Source organism: Phyllobates terribilis, unplaced genomic scaffold (assembly GCF_046119375.1).
Source record: "Phyllobates terribilis strain yellow unplaced genomic scaffold, ASM4611937v1 Scaffold_8__6_contigs__length_399053987, whole genome shotgun sequence".
Lineage (NCBI taxonomy): Eukaryota > Metazoa > Chordata > Amphibia > Anura > Dendrobatidae > Phyllobates > Phyllobates terribilis.
The window spans coordinates 238,156,425-238,177,257 of record NW_027362768.1 but is presented as its reverse complement, the minus strand read 5'-3'; positions in this window follow the sequence as shown (position 1 = coordinate 238,177,257).

Genomic DNA, 20,833 nt, shown 5'->3' with positions numbered 1-20,833 from the left:
TGTGGGTAAAATATATATCCCACGGGTGGAAAATTGAAAAAAAGTTGAAAAAATGTTTTTTTCTGACTTAGTCATTATTTCCAACTTATGTCAGGCTTCCAGAGAGGGGAAAATGACAGTGAGCGTGTCCAATATCAGTTCCAGAGCAATTCGCCTGATGAGTCCTTGATTTTTTGTCGTTTTCCGACAATTTTGCGACTTTTTTGATAATTTCACTTTTTTGTGAAAATATCCGCTAAATGAAGGAATAATATGTTAGAGGGTACCCCAGGAGGGTTCCAAATGTGTGGGTAAAATATACATCCCACGGTTTGAAAAACGAAAAAAAGTTGAAACAATGTTTTTTTCTGACTTAGTCATTTTTTCCAACTTGTGTCAGACTTCCAGAGAGGGGGAAATGTCAGTGAGCTTGTCCGATTTCAGTGCCAGAGCGACTCGCCCAATGAGTCTTTGATTCTTAGTCGTTTTTAGCCTATTTAGTGACTTTATTGAAAATTTCACTTTTTTGTGAAAATATCCGCTAAATGAGGAAATAATATGTTAGAGGGTACCCCAGGAGGGTTCCAAATGTGTGGGTAAAATATGTATCCCACGGCAGGAAACTTGAAAAAAAGTTGAAACAATGTTTTTTTCTAACTTACTCATTTTTTCCAACTTGTGTCAGACTTCCAGAGAGGGGGAAATGCCAATGAGCGTGTCTGATTTCAGTTCCAGAGTGATTCGCCCGATGAGTCCTTGATTCTTTGTCGTTTTCAGCCAATTTTGTGACTTTTTTGAAAATTTCACTTTTTTTGTGAAAATATCCGCTAAATGAGGAAATAATATGTTAGAAGGTATCCCAGGAGGATTCCCAATGTGTGGGTAAAAGATATATCCCACGGGTGGAAAATTGAAAAAAAGTTGAAACAATGTTTTTTTCTGACCTAGTCATTTTTTCCAACTTGTGTCAGACTTCCAGAGAGGGGGAAATGACAGTGAGCATGTCCGATATCAGTTCCAGAGCGATTCGCCTGATGAGTCCTTGATTTTTTATCGTTTTCAGCCAATTTTGTGACTTTTTTGATAATTTCATTTTTTATGAAAATATCCGCTAAATGAAGGAATAATATGTTAGAGGGTACCCCAGGAGGGTTCCAAATGTGTGGGTAAAATATACATCCCACGGTTTGAAAAACGAAAAAAAGTTGAAACAATGTTTTTTTCTGACTTAGTCATTATTTCCAACGTGTGTCAGACTTCCAGAGATGGGGAATTGTCAGTGAGCGTGTCTGATTTCAATTTCAGAGCGATTCGCCCGATGAGTCCTTGATTCTTAGTCGTTTTCAGCCAATTTTGTGACTTTTCTGAAAATTTCACTTTTTTGTGAAAATATCCGCTAAATGAGGGAATATTATGTTAGAGGGTACCCCAGAAGCGTACCAAATGTGTGGGTAAAATATATATCCCACGGGTGGAAAATTGAAAAAAAGTTGAAATAAATGTTTTTTTCTGACTTAGTCATTATTTCCAACATGTGTCAGACTTCCAGAAAGGGGGAAATGACAGTGAGCGTGTCCAATATCAGTTCCAGAGCGATTCGCCTGATGAGTCCTCGATTTTTTGTCATTTTCCGCCAATTTTGCGACTTTTTTGATAATTTCACTTTTTTGTGAAAATATCGCCTAAATGATGTAATAATATGTTAGAGGGTTCCCCAGGAGTGTTCCAAATGTGTGGGTAAAATATATATCCCGCGGGTTGAAAAACGAAAAAAAGTTGAAACAATGTTTTTTTCTGACTTAGTCATTTTTTCCAACTTGTGTCAGAGTTCCAGAGAGGGGGAAATGTCAGTGAGCGTGTCCGATTTCAGTTTCAGAGCGATTAATCCCGATGAGTCCTTGATGCTTCGTCATTTTTTGCCAATTTTCTGACTTTTTTGAAAATTTCACTTTTTTGTGAAAATATCCGCTAAATGAGGGAATAATATGTTATAGGGTACCCCAGGAGGGTTCCATAGGTGTGGGTAAAAGATATATCCCACTGGTGGAAAATTGAAAAAAAGTTGAAAACATGTTTTTTTTTTCTTAGTCATTATTTCCAACTTGTGTCAGACTTCCAGAGACGGGGAAATGTCAGTGAGCGTGTCCAATTTCAGTGCCAGAGCGATTCGCCCGATGAGTCCTTGATTCTTAGTCGTTTTCAGCCAATTTAGTGACTTTTTTGAAAACTTCACTTTTTTGTGAAAATATCCGCTAAATGAGGGAATATTACATTAGAGGGTTCTCCAGGAGCGTTCCAAATGTGTGGGTAAAATATATATCCCACGGGTGGAAAATTGAAAAAAAGTTGAAAAAGATGTTTTTTTCTGACTTAGTGATTATTTCCAACTTGTGTCAGACTTCCATAGAGGGGAAAATGCCAGGGAACATGTCTGATTTCAGTTCCAGAGCGATTTGCCCGATGAGTCCTTGAATCTTTGTCGTTATCAGCCGATTTTGTGACTTTTTTGAAAATTTCACTTTTTTGTGAAAATATCCACTAAATGAGGGAATAATATGTTAGAGGGTACCCCAGGAGGGTTCCAAATGTGTGGTTAAAATATATATCCCACTGGTGGAAAATTAAAAAAAAGTTGAAAAAATGTTTTTTTCTGACTTAGTCATTTTTTTCAACTTGTGTCAGACTGCCAGAGAGGGGGAAATGACAGTGAGCATGTTCGATTTCAGTTCCAGAGCGATTCGCCCGACGAGTCCTTGATGCTAAGTCGTTTTTTGCCAATTTTCTGACTTTTTTGATAATTTCACTTTTTTGTGAAAATATCCGCTAATTGAGTAGAGATGAGCGTTGTTCGACTCGAACTGTTCGCCAATCTCAAATTCGAGCTGTTTTGGGCGGTGTTCGAGCCATTCGGCGAACACGAACGATTTGAGAAAAATTCGGCTGTTCGAGGTTATGTTCGATAACTGTTCGTGCACCAAAATCATAACTGGATTTTTTCTCAGTAATGATGAAAATTAATGTTAATACGCAGTTTGAGTGTACAGCGGGGCGGGGGGAGGGGCAGGGGATGGATCTCTGCAGGAATAATGAAGATCTCCATTTTTTTTTCTCTTTCCCGCATTTACAGTGGGGAGGTGCAATCTGTCAGCCTATCAGCAGCGCACACACGGAGCGAAGTGCTTTTTTTCACACAAGCAAGGGCATGTGTCATTGGCAGTAGAGATGAGCGTTGTTCTACTCGAACTGTTCGCCAATCTCAAATTCGAGCTGTTTTGGGCGTTGTTCGAGCCGATCGGCGAACACGAACAATTTGAGAAAAATTCGGCTGTTCGAGGTTATGTTCGATAACTGTTCGTGCACCAAAATCATAACTGGATTTTTTCTCAGAAATGATGAAAATTAATGTTAATACGCAGTTTGAGTGTACAGCGGGGTGGGGGGAGGGGCAGGGGATGGATCTCTGCAGGAACAATGAAGATCTCCATTTTTTTTTCTCTTTCCCGCATTTACAGTAGGGAGGTGCAATCTGTCAGCCTATCAGCAGCGCACACACGGAGCGAAGTGCTTTTTTTCACACAAGCAAGGGCAAGTGTCATTGGCAGTGTATGTCACATGTCCTTGCCCTATAAGACCAAGCCATTTTCCCCGTCGCCACCATTTTCTCACTGCTGCAGCTGCGTGTTAGACGGCACCGCTGTTGCTGTGTGCGCTATACCTTGTTAATTTCAAGCCAATTTTCGCACAAATCTACAGACAGCTTGGGAGTAGGGAATAGTTGTGATTGCAGTCCTTTTAAGGACTAGGTTACAGCATTTCCTACGACTTTTATCAGGCAGGTCTGTGCTCTTAAATAGATAGATTGTGGGAGTAAAGACTAATTGTAATTGGAGTCCTTTTCAGGACTAGGTTACATCAGATCCTATCAGTTTTTGCCAGGCAGGTCTGTGCCAGTGCTGTGCAAGTTTTTTTCACAGCATTTGGCTGAATCTAGCAAAGCTAATCCTTTTTGGACTATTGCAGAGTGTGTTAGTCAGTGGAGTAGCCTATCTGTGTTGCAAGATATACCACCTGTGTATAGAATACCAATTTTTTTTCTGCACCTAGTGAAGTAAAATCTTTTCGGCATAGCATCATTCTATTAGTCCATCTATACTGACCTCCATCAGGTTGCAAATTGAATATAATTTTTTTTCTGCATCTAGCTCTGAAAAAATATTGGGCTTCTAGCTGTGTGTGGGACTTGTTGTATTAGTCCATCTATACTGACCTCCATCAGGTTGCAAACTGCATATATTTTTTTCTTCATCTACCTCTGAAAAAATATTGGGCTTCTAGCTGTGTGTGGGACTTGTTCTATTAATCCATCTACACAGACCTCCATCAGGTTGCAAACTGAATATATTTTTTTCTGCATCTACCTCTGAAAAAATATTGGGCTTCTAGCTGTGTGTGGGACTTGTTGTATTAGTCCATCTATACTGACCTCCATCAGGTTGCAAACTGAATATATCTTTTTCTGCATCTACCTCTGAAAAAATATTGGGCTTCTAGCTGTGTGTGGGACTTGTTGTATTAGTCCATCTATACAGACCTCCATCAGGTTGCAAACTGAATATATTTTTTTCTGCATCTACCTCTGAAAAAATATTGGGCTTCTAGCTGTGTGTGGGACTTGTTGTATTAGTCCATCTATACTGACCTCCATCAGGTTGCAAACTGAATATATTTTTTTCTGCATCTACCTCTGAAAAAATATTGGGCTTCTAGCTGTGTGTGGGACTTGTTCTATTAATCCATCTATACAGACCTCCATCAGGTTGCAAACTGAATATATTTTTTTTTGCATCTACCTCTGAAAAAATATTGGGCTTCTAGCTGTGTGTGGGACTTGTTGTATTAGTCCATCTATACTGACCTCCATCAGGTTGCAAACTGAATATATTTTTTTCTGCATCTACCTCTGAAAAAATATTGGGCTTCTAGCTGTGTGTGGGACTTGTTCTATTAATCCATCTATACAGACCTCCATCAGGTTGCAAACTGAATATATTTTTTTCTGCATCTACCTCTGAAAAAATATTTGGCCTTCTAGCAGTGTGTGGGACTTTCTCTATTAGTCCATCTATACTGACCTCCATCAGGTTACAAATTAAAAATAATTTTTATCTGCATCTAGCTCTGAAAAAATATTTGGCCTTCTAGCAGTGTGTGGGACTTTCTCTATTAGTCCATCTATACTGACCTCCATCAGGTTGCAAATTAAAAATAATTTTTATCTGCATCTAGCTCTGAAAAAATATTTGGCCTTCTAGCAGTGTGTGGGACTTTCTATATTAGTCCATCTATACTGACCTCCATCAGGTTGCAAATTGAATATAATTTTTTTCTGCATCTAACCCAGCCAATAGTTTTGGCCTAATACCACAGTTTGGCCACTCAGCTCTGCTAGGTTCCCATCCATTGTTTTTTTGTGCAAACAACTCCAGAGTTGTGAATTAGTTAACCACAAAAATGAGTGGAAAAAGGCCTGCTGCTGGTGGAAAGGGGAATAGGCGTGTTGGGAAGGGGAAAAAAGGTTGTGTCCGTGGGGTAGGTGTTAAAGCAACAGTAACATCTGCAGAAGAAAGACCCTCTTCCAGCCAAACTAAAATGTCTACTTCTTTTAGCGGACAATGTGATAAGATCCCTTTCTTATGGCCACGCCAATCGCTACAAATTCCAGATGAGGCACAAAAACAGCAGGTGCTTCAACGGATATCAAGTGCTCCTTTAAGTGGGCTCTCCTCCACATCAACTTCAACATCACAAATACTCCAGTCCTCAAAGGTGTCACCCCAATCGCACTTGCTTCCTCACAGCTCCCAAATCTCCAGCTGCCCGTCTGAGTATGAGGTAGAACAGATGGTTGAGTCTGCAGAGCTGTTTACTCATACTATAGCCTGGGAATCAGAGGTCGACTCCAGCGCTTCTGTGAATCCAGACGAGGAAATGATCTGCACTGATGCCCAGAATCTTTATGAGTCGGATCCAGGACCAGACGCAGAAGGTTCTGACCATAATGTAGACCCTCATTCCCAAACTGTAACTCCTGTTGGTGGAGACAATGAGGAAGACGATGATGAGACTCAAATACCTGATTGGAGCGACAACTTTAGTTTTTTGTCAGGGCAGGAACAGGTTGGCTCTGAGGACGACGGGTGTGATAACGCACAGGGTGATGATGATGAGGTTGGAGATCCCACTTACTGTCAACCCACAGTCAGCCAAGAGATGAGGTCAGCAGAGGAGGTGGAGGAAGATGCTAGTGACGACGAGGTCAGGTTGCGCCTTCCTGGACAGAGACGTAGTACTGGAAGCACGTCAACAACTGCATCCTCAAACACAACTCTGCCTCTCACCACAAGTCGTGGTGGCTCTTCAGGTCGCATGGGTGCTAAGCCTTGCATAGCCTGGGCATTTTTCCAGATCGATAAAGATGACCCAACTCGTGTTATCTGTAACATTTGTCAGCAAAAGCTAAGTAGAGGCCAAAAAATACATAGTTTGAGTACTTCATGCATGAACCGGCACATGGACATGAAGCATAAGTTGCAGTGGGAAGCTCAGTGTGCTACAATGCGGCCTAGCCGGCCGGGCCAACCACCGTCTGCCATATCTTGTGCATCCGCGGCCTCTTCATCCTCTGTGACTGGGGGGACAGCAGTCACACCTGTTTTGGGGTGCAGACCTGCCACCTCTTTACCCGCAACAGCCAGCGTGATTGGCAGGTAATCATTTTCTTTGGAGGTGGTAACACCAGCTGGTGTTGAGCGCTGTCCGACATCGATAGCACCACCTTTGGATCAAGGCAACCTAACATGTCCGCCTGCATCTTCCTCACAGACCGGCAGTTTGCCGGGGACACCCTTATCAACCCCGTCTAAGCACAATAGCCAGCCCACGGTCCCTCAGATGTGGACAAGTAAAAGACCATTTCCTCCTAGCCATGAGAAAGCTAAGAGCTTGAATTTCACCATCTGCAAGCTCTTGGCTACAGAAATGCTGCCTTTCCGCCTGGTGGACACAGAGGATTTTCGAGACCTTATGTCCGTCGCAGTGCCCCAGTACCAGATGCCCAGTCGGCACTACTTCTCAAAGAAAGGTGTGCCTGCGCTCCACCAGCATGTCGCACACAACATCACCGCTTCTTTGTGAAACTCTGTGTGTGACAGGGTGCATTTCACCACAGACACTTGGACGAGTAGGCATGGACAGGGGCGTTACATGTCGCTGACTGGGCACTGGGTAACTATGGTGACAGCAGGACAAGGGGCTGCTGTCCAAGTCTTGCCGTCCCCACGAGTTGTGCGTCAATCCTCTTTATGTCAAAGTTCCTCCACTGCTTCTGCCTCCTCAACCTCCTCTCGGTCTTCCACCTGCACCCAAAGCCTGTCTGGTCATGCCACAAGCTTTCTAACTGCGCAGAAGTGATCCTGCACACCTCCTTACTATGCTGGCAGTAGGGCTCAACGTCATCAGGCGATTTTTACTTTGAAATGTCTGGGAAATGTGAGTCACACAGCTGAGGAGTTGTGGTCAGCTCTGGAGAACCAATTTCATGAATGCTTGTCTCCACTGGACCTGAAACCAGGGAAGGCCGTGTGCGACAATGCTGCAAACCTGGGTGTTTCCCTTCGCCAGGGCAATGTCACACACGTGCCTTGTATGGCTCACGTGTTGAACCTGGTTGTCCAGCAATTATTAGCCCACTATCCCAGACTAGATGGCCTTCTGCAGAGGGCACGGTCGCTGTGTGCTCACTTCCGCCGTTCGCATCCCGCAGCTCAGCGACTTACATCTCTACAGAAGTCGTTGGGCCTGCCACTTCACCGGCTAAAATGCGATGTGCCTACCCGGTGGAATTCAACTCTACACATGTTGCAGCGACTGTGGCAGCACCGACAAGCCCTGGTGCAATACGTTCTGACGTATAGCCTGGGCCAACGAGATCCGGAGGTGGGGCAAATCACGCTGGAGGAGTGGTCTCAGATCAGGGACCTATGCACCCTTCTGCACAGTTTTGAAATGGCGACAAAGATGTTTAGTGCTGACGATGCCATTATCAGCATGACTATTCCGGTGATTTACATGCTGGAGCACATGTTAAACAGAATTCGGAGTCAGGTGGTGTCACAAGAGGAGGTGGAGGAAGTAGAGGAGGAGGAGTTGTATGCAGAAGGGCTAACATCTGCAAGGTCCAGACGGTCGGCAGCACCAAGGCGGCAGGCATGTGAGGGTGGGGGAGATGGTTTAACCAGGGCGCATGGTAGCAGCCAAACTAGTGAGGAAGGTGCAGGAGCCCAGGAAGAAGTGGAGGACGAACTGATAGAAGACTCATCAGATGAGGGAGACCTTGATCACATTTCTGTTGTGCGAGGTTGGGGGGAGAGGACAGAGGAAGGAAGCATGATTGTTACCTCGCCACCAACACAACAGGGACTTGGTGCTCCTGGATGCGCAACACACATGAGTGCCTTCTTGCTGCACTACATGCAACATGACCCTCGAATTGTGAGAATTAGAAATAATCCTGACTACTGGGTTGCCACACTGTTAGATCCCCGGTACAAAAGTAAATTTGCAGAAATTATTCCTGCCATAGAAAGGGATGCACGCATGCAGGAGTATCAGCAGAGACTGTTGCAGAATCTTACATGTGCTTTTCCACAAAACACCAGTGGTGCACGTAGTGAATCTCACAGTTCCAACTTGCCAACCGTGGGACCGTCAAGTGTTCAGCACTCAAACCGTAACAGAACCACAGTATCTGCTGGTAACATCAATTTTGCGCAATCATTTCACCACTTTTTTAGCCCATCCTTTGCAAGGCCACAGGATACAAGAAGTCTGACACATAGTCAACGCCTAGAGGCGATGGTACAGGAGTGTCTCCAAGTAAACAATGAAGCCATGACTGTGTCACTGGACCCTTGCTCTTTTTGGGCTTCCAATCTGGATAAATGGCTGGAGCTAGCCACTTACGCCTTGGAGATCTTGTCATGCCCCGCAGCAAGCGTTCTGTCTGAACGTGTGTTCAGCGCTGCTGGTGGTGTGCTGACAGATAAGCGCACGCGGCTCTCCACTGATAATGTAGACAGACTCACGTTCATAAAGATGAACAAATCATTGATCCGAAACGACTTTTCTACCCCTGTGTCATCCTGGGGAGAGTAAAAGCTTGATGATTGGTTAAAATCACCCTACCAACCATTTTAAGCTTTCAAATTACTAATCATGTTTATCTGTATCTTGACTGGAAAATAATTTGGGCTTTGTAGCAGTGTGCAGCACTGATCCTATTAGCCCATCTATACTAAGCTCCACCAGATTTAAAATTAATAATAATTTTTAGCTGCATCTAGCCCGGAAAATAATTTTGGGGCTCCGAGATGCGCAAGACACATAAGTGCCTTCTTGCTGCACTACCTGCAACATGACCCTCATATTGTCAGAATTCGAAGTAATCATGACTACTGGGTTGCCACACTCTTAGATCCCCCAAACTTTTCGATCAACCTTTTCATTTTAATAAAGACCAAAAAAATGGTCATTTTTGAAATTATATGCATTAGCAGGTTATTAGAAACTGAAATCAAACAGTTTTCAACTCAAAACTTTATTCTAGGTGATGTTACATTTTCACATAGGACCCCTTGTTCGAAAGGAGCTTCTGAACTCTCTCGTCCATTGAATTTGTCAGGTTTTGGATGGTTTCTGCTTCAATTGTTTTGCATGAGGACAGAATAACCTCCCAGAGCTGTTGCTTAGATGGGAACTGCCTCCCGCCATCATAGACACTCCTTTTGATGATGCTCCAGAGGTTCTGAATGGGGTAGAGGTCAGGGGAGCATGGGGGTCACACCATAAGTTTGTCCCCTTTTATGCCCATATCAGCCAGAGATGCAGATGTTTTATGTGCAGCATGAGATGGGGCATTATCATGCAAAAAAATGATCTTGCTGTGAAATACATGGTTCTTCTTCTTGAACCATGGCAGGAAGTGCTGTTTGAGAAAATCCACATACATTATGGAGTTCATCTTTAGCGCCTTCAGGGATCCTAAAGGGGCCGACAATCTCTCTCCCCATGATTCCAGCCCAAAACATTACTCCACCTCCTCCTTGTTGGCGCTGTAGCCGTGTTTGCGTGGGGTGTCCATCAACCAGCCATCCTCCACTCCATCCATCTGGACCATCGAGCGCTGCATGGCACTCATCCGTGAACAAAACAGTTTTGAAATCAGTCTTCATGTAATGTTTGGCCCACTGGAGCCGTTTCTGCTTGTGTGAAGTGGATAGAGGAGGTCGACAGGATGGCATATGCACAGCTGCAAACCTCTGAAGGACCCTGCATCTTGTTGTTCGGGGGACGTTGGAGGCACCAGCAGCTTCAAAAACTTGTCTGCTGCTATGACAAGGCTTTTTTGCCGCTGCTCTTTTAACCTGACGTAATTGCCTGTAGGAAAGAGTCCTCAATTTGCTCTTATCAGCACGCACACATGTGTACTGTGAATCAGCTACATACTTCTTGATTGCCAAGACATTTCATCCTGATCATCGCACAATGTTGATTGTAGTCATGCCTTGACCTAAACACTCCACAATTTGTTGCTTCTCAGCTGCCGACACATCCTTTTTCTTTCCCATTTTGGCAGAAAATGTAGGCTGCTTAATAATGTGAGACAGCCTTCTTAATTAGTCTTGCCTTTCAGTGGACACATCTGCCAAACTAGTTAGCACAGGTGTCTGCAATTGCTTACAGTGATATAAAGAGCCCTGACACACATCACCATCAATGAGTTTAACTGACAAACAAATTCTTCCCTTATCACTCCTAAACACTTTTTGCATAATAATTTGGAACACAGTGTACATGTGCTTTTCCACAAAAAAACAGTGGTTCACGTAGTGAATCTTACAGTTCTAACTTGCCAACCGTGGTCTGTATGGAGTTGTTCAATAAAGGGCCCAAAATTAAGATAACATAGATGGGAGAGGTCTCTATGAATAGGAATTCCTAAGTAGTTGATACCCTGTGAGGGCAGGGCAAAGGGAAAGTTGGACTGGATGGAATCCTATATGGATTTGGGGAGGGAGACATCGAGGGCCTCAGACTTCGCTGCATTCATTTTAAAATTTGACCATGTAACAAAGTGATCTATTTCAGCCATAACAGCATGGATGGATATATGTGATTGAGTGATATATACTAGTACATCATCAGCAAATAGAGAGCACTTGTACTCGGTGCCTCCCAACTCAATCCACCTAATATTGGGGTTATGGCGAATTGATGAGAGCAGGTGCTCCGTCACTAGGATGTATAAGAGAGGGGACAGAGGACATCCCTGCCTTGTCCCATTGGTGATTGTTAAAGGTGATGAAAATGTTCTGATGCACCCCTGGGCCTTGGGACACCCGGAGCCGGACCCTTTTTGGGTGGATGCTGGTGGTTGTAGTCTTCGTGGCGGCGACCCGGTTCTGTGGCTCAGGGTGGTCAAACCAGTGGCGGAACTATTTATGTGGTTTTGATGTTTAAATGTCCGACTACGCCACCCGTGGATTGCGGTCAGAGTGAACCGCCGCTGCAGGGCAGACCGCTGAGGCTGGTGTTGTGGGTGCAGCAGAGCGTAGCATAACTCCCCACGGGAGGAGTATAGCCTCAGGGCCGTGTATGCGGAGGATGGGGGTGATGGTGCAGGGCAGCAGCAGTAACGACACAGAGTCAGTGATGCAGTCCAGGGCCTTTACTCACAGTTCTTATTATCCAGACCACGTCTGCAGGTAACGGCTGCCCACGTCGTACTGTGCTCACCAGGTGAGGGGCTCAGACAACTCCCAGATAACTTTGGAGCGCTTCACAGGACCCCCTTTGTGTGTCCTTTGTCTGGCCTTTCTTACCAACCCTTCTGTCCGGCTCCCTCGGGCCTCCTCTTGGTAAACTTGGCGCCAGTTTCCCTGACCTTATGTGCTGCCCTCCTAGTGGGTGTAGCGAGGGGCTGCGCCACATAAAATGTCACAGCCTCCTGTTTCTAGCTGAGGGTCGTTTCCTGCCTCCACTAGTTTCGGGGACCGGTCTCCCCCTTTGGCCTGACCCCTCCATGCAGGTCGATTCGGGCGTGCGGTGGCGACTCGCCCGTCCGCACCCCTGGGATCCCTTCATTCCTTGTTCCTGGAGCCTTCTCCACTCCTCTTCCTTCCTTCTCCCTCTTCCAGGCCTGGGCCTCTGTTACTAGGCCCGCCTCCGGAGCAGAGCTCATGCAGAGCCCCTGCTCCCTGCCACTTCTGCTCAGACTTCTCTGCACTGAACTAAGATGGTGCCCACCTTTTATACTTCCTTCTCAATGCACCCAGGAACTGCATCCTCCCTGCTCCTGCACTACAGGGTTCCCCTTCCTCAGTGTTCCCTCCCCCCACTCCAGCCAGGGACAGGGACTGTCGTGCCCATCTCAGGGGCATATTGGTCGCCCTGCCCCACGGCAATGTGGTGTAATGCATGCAGGTGTCGGGTCCTGATCCACACTCCATCCTTACCTGAGAGTGAAATATCACACCTCTGGGTGAGGTGCAATACCTCTGTAGCAACCGAGCCCTCAGGGTGCTACAGTTCCATTTATCTTCAGCCTAGGTGACGTATTGCGATACAGGGCCGTGATTTTGGCTATAAAAGGGTCCCCTAGACCCCTACCCCAAGCTTTTTAAGAGAATCATATATGGCGTGCCAGGAGACTCTATGGAATGCTTTCTCAGCATCCAACGAGAGTATCTAATTACAAATTTTTAACTGCATCTAGCCCAGGAAATACTTTGTGCCTAGTAGCAGTGTCTGCTAGTCAGCGGATTATCCCGGCTGTTAAGCAAGCTACACCACCTGTAGTTTGGACACTTAATTTTTTCAAAGGAAATGCTTCGGGACCACGGGATACTCAGTGAAGAGCATCAGGAGGCACCCCAAGGCATAGGGGCTGGGACTGGCAGTAGGATGCCTTGCGGTGGACAGCCGAGCTCGATCCTTATAAAAGCATTTTAACTGCAGCAACTTTAGTGGACACTACTGGAGCTGGAATTACGCGGCTGCTTGCATGAGACTTGCACTCCAATAGATCCTTGTAAATGGATTTAAAGTGTATTCATTCAAATTAGAGAGACAATTTAAATTAAAAAGCTTAGAGCTGCCTCCACCACAGGGGGGCTCGCTCGACCCACCAGCGGACAGGCACCAGTATTGGGAGAGGGGGGCTGGCCGTCAGGGTTCACCGTGGCTCTGGCACAAACCCGGCGACACGGAGGTGGCACGGGCAGGAGCGGACTGAACGTGTCGGCTTCTCACTTTTTGGATTTTAGAAGGGCATGACATGCCTATATCTGTGTCTCCCCCTCCTTTTACTCCTCCACCTCTTTTCTTTTCGCATGACTATATGTACTTGTCACTTTTCCATGTGTTATTTATGTCTTCTGAGCAGTTTGTCAGCTTTTGGACACCTTTGAAGGTGTTTTCTATGTGTTTCTATGTGTTTTTGTTTGCCTGCCATTGGTTTTAACGGTGTTCGAAGGTGTTCGACGAACAGTTCGACGAACAGTTCGGCGAACACACGGGTGTTCGACGAACCGAACCGAACTCGAACACTACGGGGGTGGCTCAACACTAATTGGCAGTGTATGTCACATGTCCTTGCCCTATAAGACCAAGCCATTTTCCCCGTCGCCATCATTTTTTCAATGCTGCAGCTGCGTGTTAGACGGCACCGCTGTTGCTGTGTGCGCTATACCTTGTTAATTTCAAGCCAGTTTTCGCACAAATCTACAGATAGCTTGGGAGTAGGGAATAGTTGTGATTGCAGTCCTTTTAAGGACTAGGTTACAGCATTTCCTACGACTTTTATCAGGCAGGTCTGTGTTCTTAAATAGATAATGTAACGGGTCTGGGAGGCGGAACCTCTGAGCTACTATACAAGGGGGCGGTCCTTGTAAGGGAGCGGGTGGCAATCAGGGATGACGGGCAGGCAGTCACAGCAGGTGACCGGGACAGTTTCTGAGTGGACGGGCTGGAGGTCACGGCAAGTGACCGGGGCAGTCTCTGGAAGAACGGGCAGGAGGTCACGGCAAGTGACCGGGGCAGTCTCTGGATGAACGGGCAGGGAGTTACGGCAAGTGACCAGGGCAGTCTCTGGATGAACGGGCAGGGAGTTACGGCAAGTGACCGGGGCAGTCTCTGGGTAAAGGGTAGGTACGACCTGTGATGGCAGAGCCTCCGGGTAGGCTAGCAGGCAGATAGTAGATGTGTGCTCCCAGGTGAGCAAGCGAGAGTCTCTGGAATGGTAGGTGGTCACAGCACGTGACGGCGAAGCCTCCAGGTAGGCTAGCAGGCAGGTAACAGGTGGGCGCTCCCAGGTGAGCGGGCAGGAGTCTCTGGAAAGGCAGATGGTCACAGCACGTGACGGCGGAGCCTCCAGGTAGGCTAGCAGGCAGGTAACAGGTGTGCGCTCCCAGGTGAGCGGACAGGAGTTTCTGGAAAGGCAGATGGTCACAGCACGTGACGGCGGAGCCTCCAGGTAGGCTAGCAGGCAGATAACAGGTGTGCGCTCCCAGGTGAGCGGGCAAGCTGGTCCATAGACAGACTGACAGGAGTTGGAAGGCAGACCGTCGGACCTCAGGCTAGCAGGCAGGTGACTGGATATCAGGCAGGACAAAGGCAGCAAGCTGGCAGGTAACTGGCAACGGGACCTGAGGGCTGAAGCACAGGTGAGACACAGGTGCAAACAACATTGCTCGGGCACCTCCATTTTGGAGGAGGTACCCTTTATATGGGAGGTCCTCCGGCAATTGGCCGGGGACTCCTTAGGACGGCGCGCGCGGTCCCTTTAAGAGAGGGGGAGCGCGCGCGCGCGCCCTAAGCACACTGCCGGGTAAGGAGCGCACGCCGGAAGCAGCGGGGAGAGCAGCGCTGGAGGACGCCGCGCCAGGAGCGGGGAGGTGAGAGGGACGGCATCTCTGCCTAGAACGGGGCAGAGACGCCGATGCTACAGTACCCCCCCCTTTAGGCCCCCTCTTTTTTAGGCCAGAAAGAAATTTTTCAAGGAGAAGTGGGGCGTTGATATTCTCCCTGGGTTCCCAAGTTCTCTCCTCAGGACCAAACCCCTTCCAATCTACCAGAAAAAATGTTTTTCCTCTTACCCTCTTGGAGGCCAGAATACTCTCTACCTCAAAGATGTCATCAGCGGAAACCGGAGCAGGAGGGGCACCTGGATTTTTGGAAAAAGAGTTAAAGACAACGGGTTTGAGGAGAGATACGTGGAAGGAGTTGGGGATCCGTAGGGTGGCCGGGAGTTTTAATTTGTAGGCCACAGGGTTAATTTGCCTGAGGACTTCGAAGGGGCCGATGAATCGAGGACCCAACTTGTAGGAGGGTATTTTGAGCCGCACATGTTTGGATGAGAGCCAAACCTTGTCTCCCGGACGGAATTGGGGCGGATCCAGACGTCTCTTATCAGCATATCTCTTCATCCGCTAAGAGGAGAGAAGAAGAGCGGACCTGGTGCTCTCCCAAATAGTAGAAAATTTGCTGACAAGAGACTCCGCAGCAGGGTTGTCCACAGAAACGGAGACAGGAAGTGGAATCCGGGGATGTTGGCCACCAACTATAAAGAACGGGGATTTGGAAGAGGACTCGCTCTCATGGTTGTTATAAGAGAACTCGGCCCACGGTAGAAGATCCATCCAGTCCGAGTGGTGAGCATCCACGAAGTGCCGGAGGTAGCTGGACAAGATCTGATTGATCCGCTCCACTTGACCATTGGACTGAGGGTGGTAAGCGGAGGAGAAATCCAGGGTAATGTCCAGCAGCTTACAAGTGGCTCTCCAGAAACGAGAGGTGAACTGAACCCCACGATCCGACACGATGTGGAGGGGCAGACCATGGAGACGGAAGATGTGGCGGATAAAGTCTTTAGCCAACTCGGGTGCAGACGGAAGACCAGGCAGGGGAATGAAGTGGGCCATCTTAGAAAAATGGTCAGCGACAACCCAAATGACGGTACAACCGGCAGAAACTGGAAGGTCGGTGATAAAGTCCATAGCGATGTGTTGCCAAGGAGCAGCAGGTACGGGAAGGGGCAGGAGATGGCCGGCAGGTAGATGTCGGGGAACTTTGTTACGAGCACAGGATGAACAGGCCGTGACGAAGTCTACCACGTCCTTACGTAGGGTAGGCCACCAGTAATGCCGGGCAATAAGTTGAAAGGTCTTTTTTTGGCCAGCATGGCCAGCTAGTTTAGAAGAATGTCCCCAGCGAAGAACCCTCTCCCGATCTGGCACAGCTATGAATGTCTTACCGGGTGGAAGACGAGTTAGATCCAAGGGAGCCACATTCATCACCTTGGAGGAGTCGATGATGTGCGTAGGTTCCTCCTCTTGATCGGAGGACAGGAAAGACCGAGACAAGGCATCAGCTTTGACGTTCTTGTCCGCCGGACGGAAATGAAGAGTGAAGTCGAAGCGGGCAAAAAACAACGACCACCGGGCCTGGCGAGGATTGAGCCTCTGGGTATTTTGGAGATATGCCAGGTTTTTGTGATCCGTGTAGATAATTACCGGGTAGAGAGCCCCTTCAAGCAGATAGCGCCACTCTCCTAGTGCCAATTTGATGGCTAGCAATTCCCGGTCTCCAATGGAGTAGTTGCGCTCCGACGAGGAGAAGATTTTGGAGAAGAAGCCGCACGTTACCATTCTCCCGGTAGAAGACTTCTGGGTGAGCACCGCTCCGGCTCCGGAGGAGGAAGCATCAACCTCCAGGTAGAATTGTTTATTACAGTCCGGACGGTGCAGGACGGGAGCAGAGGCGAAGGCTTTCTTTAGGGAAAGGAAGGCCTCCTCGGCTTCAGGCGACCATATCCTGGGGTTAGCCCCCTTACGGGTAAGTGCAGATATGGGAGCAGTCCGAGACGAGAAGTGTGGGATGAAAAGACGATAATAATTAGCGAAGCCCAGGAATCGCTGTATCACCTTCAAACCTTCAGGACGAGGCCATTTTAGAACGGAAGAGAGCTTCTCGGGATCCATTTGCAGACCTGTTTGGGAGATGACATAGCCCAAGAACGGAAGGGAGGTCTGATCGAAGAGGCACTTCTCGTATTTGGCGTAAAGGTGGTTCTGCCGAAGCCTATGCAGGACCTGACGAACATCCCTCCGGTGTGTGGGGAGATCCGGAGAGAAGATCAAGATATCGTCCAGGTATACCACTACGCAGGAGTACAGGAGGTCACGGAAGATGTCATTGACTAGTTCCTGAAAGACCGCGGGAGCATTACAGAGACCGAAGGGCATCACAAGGTACTCGTAGTGACCGTCCCGGGTATTGAATGCCGTCTTCCACTCGTCTCCTTGACGGATACGGACCAGATTATACGCTCCTCGAAGATCCAGCTTGGAGAAGATCCTGGCGCCCTTGAGCCGGTCAAACAATTCGGAGATGAGTGGCAGGGGATATTTGTTTTTTACCGTAATGAGATTGAGTCCTCTGTAGTCAATACAGGGACGTAGCGAGCCGTCTTTCTTTTTGACAAAGAAGAATCCGGCTCCAGCCGGGGAGGTAGATTTTCGGATAAATCCCCTAGCCAGATTCTCTTCAATGTACTCAGACATGGCTCGGGTCTCGGCTGCAGATAACGGGTAGATACGCCCACGGGGAGGAGTGGTGCCAGGTACCAGGTCGATCGGGCAATCGTATGGCCTATGGGGCGGCAACGTCTCAGCTTCCTTCTTACCGAAGACATCCGCATAGGGCCAGTAGGGAGCCGGGAGACCAGGTAAGTTAGCTGGAGTAGGCTGAGGGCGAAGTGGACGGACCGGAACCAGGCAGGTCCTATGGCAGTCAGGACCCCATCGGAGTACTTCACCGGACCGCCAGTTCAATACGGGTTCATGTGTCTGGAGCCAAGGTAGACCTAGCAACAAGGAGTGAGAAAGTCCGGACAGCACATGGAATGAGATCTCCTCAGAGTGCAGCATTCCCACCTGTAGGGTTATAGGTTCGGTGACGAGCAGGATGGTCTCCGAGAGAAGTCTTCCATCCACGGAAGCAACTGACAATGGCTCCGCCAGGGACTTGGTGGGAATATGGTATCTCTCTACCAGAGACTGGGCGATGAGGTTTCCAGCAGCTCCAGAATCCAGATGGGCGAGTTCGAAGAGACGGTTTTCTCCCCAAGCAATAGAGACCGGTAAGGTCAGAGACGGAGAGGACTTACTTTTGTCTAGGACGACCTCTCCGAGTGGTCCTAGACACTGGCGTTTCCCGGCTTTTCCGGGCAGGAACGGATGAAGTGCTTCTTACTGCCACAATAGAAACAGCTTCCCTCGGCTCGGCGAGATTCTTGGCGAGAACCGACCATCTTGGTCTGGTCGACCTGCATAGGCTCAGGAGAGACGGAGGGAGTGACGGGTTGCTGAAAAGTAGGAGCTAGGCGTGGAAACCTCCTCTCACGGGTGACCTCTTTGGCACGCTCCTGGAACCGCAGGTCAATCCGGGTGGCAAGAGCTATCAGGTCATCGAGGGTGGTAGGAATGTCCCGACCGGCAAGATCATCTTTAATACGGCCGCACAGACCCTCCCAGAAGACTGAAACCAGAGCGTCATTATCCCAGGCCAGCTCCGAGGCAAGGGTACGGAACCGTATGGCATATTGGCCCACGGTGAGGCTTCCCTGACGGAGGCGTAGCAGTGACGATGCGGATGAGGTCTTCCGTCCGGGTTCGTCGAAGACTTTCCGGAAGGCCGTGAGAAAGGCAGGCAAGTTGGACACCAGGGGGTCTCCTCTCTCCCAAAGAGGATTTAGCCAGGCCAGAGCCTCTCCGGTGAGATGGGACATGATGAAGGCAATTTTGGCCCGGTCGGAGTTAAACTGGTGGGACAGGAGTTCAAAGTGCAGGGTGCACTGATTTATGAAGCCCCGAGCCTGAGCGGAGTCGCCTCCGAAGCGAGGAGGTGCAGAAAGCCGGGGTCCGGGGTAGGATACCATAGTGTTGGTGGACAGCGGAGCTGTCGGATTGCGAATCATGGCGCTGGCGGAGGTTGATGGCGGAGCAGTCAGAGTGTCCAGGCGAGAATTGACATTCCGCAGGTGACCCAGGATGGACTCCTGTTGGGACCTCTGGCGGGACAGTTCATGACACAGGTCCGAGAGCGAGGGAGCTTGGGTGCCACCGGGTTCCAGGGCCCGAGCAAACTGTAACGGGTCTGGGAGGCGGAACCTCTGAGCTACTATACAAGGGGGCGGTCCTTGTAAGGGAGCGGGTGGCAATCAGGGATGACGGGCAGGCAGTCACAGCAGGTGACCGGGACAGTTTCTGAGTGGACGGGCTGGAGGTCACGGCAAGTGACCGGGGCAGTCTCTGGAAGAACAGGCAGGAGGTCACGGCAAGTGACCGGGGCAGTCTCTGGATGAACGGGCAGGGAGTTACGGCAAGTGACCGGGGCAGTCTCTGGATAAACGGGCAGGGAGTTACGGCAAGTGACCGGGGCAGTCTCTGGGTAAAGGGTAGGTACGACCTGTGATGGCAGAGCCTCCGGGTAGGCTAGCAGGCAGATGGTAGATGTGTGCTCCCAGGTGAGCAAGCGAGAGTCTCTGGAATGGTAGGTGGTCACAGCACGTGACGGCGAAGCCTCCAGGTAGGCTAGCAGGCAGGTAATAGGTGGGCGCTCCCAGGTGAGCGGGCAGGAGTCTCTGGAAAGGCAGATGGTCACAGCACGTGACGGCGGAGCCTCCAGGTAGGCTAGCAGGCAGGTAACAGGTGTGCGCTCCCAGGTGAGCGGGCAAGCTGGTCCATAGACAGACTGACAGGAGTTGGAAGGCAGACCGTCGGACCTCAGGCTAGCAGGCAGGTGACTGGATATCAGGCAGGACAAAGGCAGCAAGCTGGCAGGAATCTGGCAGGTAACTGGCAGGTAACTGGCAACGGGACCTGAGGGCTGAAGCACAGGTGAGACACAGGTGCAAACAACATTGCTCGGGCACCTCCATTTTGGAGGAGGTGCCCTTTATATGGGAGGTCCTCCGGCAATTGGCCGGGGACTCCTTAGGACGGCGCGCGCGGTCCCTTTAAGAGAGGGGGAGCGCGCGCGCGCCCTAAGCACACTGCCGGGTAAGGAGCGCGCGCCGGAAGCAGCGGGGAGAGCAGCGCTGGAGAACGCCGCGCCAGGAGCGGGGAGGTGAGAGGGACGGCGTCTCTGCCTAGAACGGGGCAGAGACGCCGATGCTACAGATAAGTTGTGGGAGTAAAGACTAATTGTAATTGCAGTCCTTTTCAGGACTAGGTTACATCAGTTCCTATCAGTTTTTGCCAGGCAGGTCTGTGCCAGTGCTGTGCAAGTTTTTTTCACAGCATTTGGCTGAATCTAGCAAAGCTAATCCTTTTTGGCCTATTGCAGAGTGTGTTAGTCAGTGGAGTAGCCTATCTGTGTTGCAAGATATACCACCTGTGTTTAGAATACCAATTTTTTACTGCACCTAGTGAAGTAAAATCTTTTGGGCATAGCATCATTCTATTAGTCCATCTATACTGACCTCCATCAGGTTGCAAATTGAATATAATTTTTTTCTGCATCTAGCTCTGAAAAAATATTTGGGCTTCTAGCAGTGTGTGGGACATGTTCTATTAGTCCATCTATACTGACCTCCATCAGGTTGCAAACTGAATATAATTTTTTTCTGCATCTAGCTCTGAAAAAATATTTGGCCTTCTAGCAGTGTGTGGGACTTGTTCTATTAGTCCATCTATACTGACCTCCATCAGGTTGCAAATTCAAAATAATTTTTTGT